General features: G+C 42.8%; 1 pseudogene; it reads right to left on the reverse strand.

Moving 5' to 3' along the window:
* Nucleotides 1-644: 644 nt before the first annotated feature.
* Nucleotides 645-3,049, reverse strand: LOC143686229 (E3 ubiquitin-protein ligase RNF114 pseudogene; annotated as a pseudogene).
* Nucleotides 3,050-3,924: the final 875 nt, after the last annotated feature.

Below are 3,924 nucleotides of genomic sequence, written 5' to 3' on the forward strand. Positions count from 1 at the left end.
AACTGAGCTGAAGTTCTGAGATCCTGGGGGTAAAGCAGTTGATGTAAACCTTACTGCACGATGGGAAGGCTCAAGGTGCAGTTCCTCTGGTGCTTGGGTTCTGCTCAGACATCCCTGCTGGGCATGATTCTGCCTGTGATAACTGTGTGAGAGAGAAGCTGACTGGTCTCCTCAGGCAGGAATGAGCAGATGCTGGGATAATCCAAGTTGTGAGCCTCCAAAGGACTTACATGGGCATCTGTGCTCAGATACCGCTGCTAAGTGAAGCTGGTCTCAACCAGGCACTGGACACCCCTCAGCTGAGACCAGGTAGAATAGGAAACCTCTAGGTCAGTTTCTGAACTCATTAGGCCATGGGCACTGCATTTCCGACTTTAATTCCTTTGGGCTTGAAAGCTTTTGTACCTGAACATAATATAGAATTTATTCCTCACTGTTTATTTCTTCCTGGGAATGCGATAATGAAAGAAGGCTTTTATTCAAATTCAGGGCATCTCGAAAAATGATAATAATGTGTGAAGGCAGATGTAAAGGGATGGAGCTTGATTATTCTTATCAGAATACCAGGTTTGGTGGAGGATATGGCAAAAATAAAGGAAAACAACAAACCAAAACCTCTACTTTTTTTTTTTTACCTGTTGGATAAATTATGACATTTATTTATATTTCATCTTTTAAAAGCCAGAACATATCAAATTTCACTTTCTGGAAAGTCATCTTATTAAAAATACATGAAGTTAAGTCTAGTTCTCTTTCCTGACAGTGAGACAGGTGTGTACTAACCAGTCCCCTCAAATGAAGGTTTTGTCAAATTCCCTCCAAACTTCTACAAAGATAATCTCAACTCAAGGAGTTCTGAGTGAACTTTTTCCATAAATTACAGTGAACCAGCTGACCTTAACATTGGCGTCTTCCCAAGCAAAAGCACATTAGAAAAATTTACTTCCCAAATGGGCGTAGTCTTTATTGGTGCCTGGGCACTAACAGTTGAACACTGGCCGGCAGGTGGAGGCAGTGCATGGACCCAAGACATTCCACCATTTGCAAATGTCACTAACTAGAAACATTTATGTATTTAAACGATGTTGTACATGAAAAAACAGGCCTAATTCTCATATACCTCCTAGTTGATTATAGAGATTTTGCTGCTCCTACAGTTAGACTGACAAGTTTTTTAGCCTTCTATTTATTAATATTTGTGAAATACTTTTAACTTCAAGTCTCAATCCGTTATCCCAGCAAGTTTCCAGGAGACCACTTCTGTTAATAACTGCTCATCAGATGTACTTTGCCCTTTGAATAGTCTGTCTCGTGTAAGACAACTGGGCGTAATATCAGATTTCCTATAATCTCTCTCCGCATTTAGAAAGGAGGTTTCAAATCTATTTACAGGTTGAAATCAGTTCACAAGGAAACCATTTGTGACAGAAAAACAATACTAAATTAAACCTAACTTACCAAATAGAAGATAAAAGAACCAGTATCCACTGAAGTCTCCACAATTCTTCCTTCTTATTCATTTGAGGACTCCTTTTCAAAAAACTTCAAGGACAAAAACATCAGCAAACCCAAATAAAGAAGTATAACAGACCTTCAAAAGCTTGAAAATCAGAAGCAAAAAGGCTATAGCCTTTACACCATTTAGCTAAACCTCCTCCCCACTTATGGACATACAGGTTTTTAACTTTCCTAACCTAGAAACACCTATTTTCACTAAAGATATATAGATACACCTTAACACCAGGCAGGCATTTAGGACTGAGCCACTTAAATTCAAGGGTGTGCAGGAGCAGTAGGAAAATATCAGCAATCAAAACTTCCAGCATCAGACCATGCTAAACCCAGAACATTCACCCCAATAGGACTTCCTAAGTGCTCCATAGGACGGTAACCCCAGTGCTGCCAACGGCCAACAAGCACACCAGGAGTTTCAACACAACACATGCCAATGCCAAAGCTCACACCTCTTAGGGACTAAGAGAGGAGACGCATCTCATTTGTGTGATTCTCCACCCAGAAAAGATCCTGGCTGGCTCTGAAGGACCTAAGAGATGAACGCTGGATGAGAGGATCCACTGCAAAACAAGAACAGGTGGAGAAGTTGGATTCTCTTCCAGAAGTAGCTCTAGAAGTGAGGACCAAAAAAAAAGAGAGAGAGAGACTAGATAATGTGACAAGAAAGGTTAACAGTAGGGGAAGACAGCTTTGGCAAGAGCCCAAGGTAAAAAAGACGGCCCTGAGTTGGGAACCCTATTCCCCTGTCCTTAATGCCACCATCGCTCAATCCCAGGTCTTATGGACATTTAAAGTGTGAGTCAGATGCTTCACGCTTTACAAGTAATGGAAGTTCTGGAATAGGAGACGGACAGCGGAGACTCTGCTCACTGATCAATGAGGGAGCGCTGCAACACCTGATTCATCATGTCCTCTCCGTCCACATCGTATTCCACAAAAGTGTCATAAGAAAACTGGTGCCGGCGCTAGATGTGCGCTATGAAGTCAGACCGTAGTTGGGGTCTCCCCAGGGCATCGAGGCACGTATGGGACAAACCATATCCCATGGTATCTGTGCTATGGGATAATTTGCAGTGTTCTACAAGTCCTTCCTGATCACGGTTCTTCTCGGGACAGTAATGGCAAGGAAAGGTATAATGCTTGGGACATTCCTTGGCTGAAGGGACGCATCCTTCGTGGTGGCCTTCACGCCCTCCACGCTGTAAGCCACGTGGGCCCGGATCTTAGACAGGAATACAATTTTGCAGCAGCCACAGCAAGAAGTCTCTGTGCTCTCGATCTGCCGCTCGAGCTCCAAGGCTCGGACGCCAGGTGCCAGAGCGCTGCAACACACCCCACAGACACACTTCTTGAGCTTCAGACATTCCTGCAGGCATGCAGAGCAAAAGACATGTCCGCAGGGCACCTGCACCAGCTTCTTGTACACCTCCAAGCATACGGAACACATGAAGCGGCCCACGGGGTCGCCCTCAGCGGCCGCCGCGAGCTCCGCCAAGTGGGCACCTCCCTCACAGCCCTGCCACTGCGCCGCCATCTTGCTGCCGCTGAGCGCCCCGCAACGGTGGCCGAGAAGGAGGCGCCCCAGGGGGCGGGGTCAGGCTGCGGCCAAAATCTCCTACCATTTGAAGGAGAAAATGTTTGCAACGAATTCCCCCCATACTGTTCTATCAAGTTGACGTAAAGTGGCAAGAAAAGTGCTTTTCATATCACAGCACATTTTCACACTTGACAGTTACGCGATGTATATTTAAGTCATTATGAAATTTTACTTTGTACAGAATTCACCCAAGCAAAAGGTTTCTGAAACTCTGTGGTTTCAGTGATATTTTTTTCCTTCCAAATGAGAATAATGTAGCTTTATATGGGTTTTGGTCTGCCCTTAATTATGTTGAACTCCTGTTTATACAATAGCTATTTACTTAAGTAGCTTGCTTATTAATTAGTATCTATCCGTTCACAAAGGTCACTGAATGCAAATTTACGGCTGATCTCATCACTAAAATAAAACTCAGGGGTCCAGAGTAAAAACAAAGATAATGAAATTTTGTATCCTCAGTAGAGGAGAGGCTATGTGGAGAATAGGTAGAAAACTAGTGGTTCTAAAATATATTAACTTTATCGTAAAATTAATCAGCCAAGAAAAACACCAAAACCTACTGAATGTGCTGCTGCATTCATTGCCATTGAAATGGAGAATTCAATCTCAAGTTTGTCTGATACGTTTCTCTGATTCTTTATAGCACTCATCAGTGCTGCCCCTTAATGTTTTATTCTGTTCTTTATATTTGTTTATTTGTGCAGTAATAAGTGAAGATTTAAGAAGACCACAAAATATTAACAAATAAACAAAGCCATCTGACCTTGTATTCCTACACAGGAATTTTCATTACTATAAATACTTAAGTGATA

This window comes from Tamandua tetradactyla, chromosome 6, assembly GCF_023851605.1.
Source record: "Tamandua tetradactyla isolate mTamTet1 chromosome 6, mTamTet1.pri, whole genome shotgun sequence".
NCBI classification, from domain to species: Eukaryota; Metazoa; Chordata; class Mammalia; order Pilosa; family Myrmecophagidae; genus Tamandua; species Tamandua tetradactyla.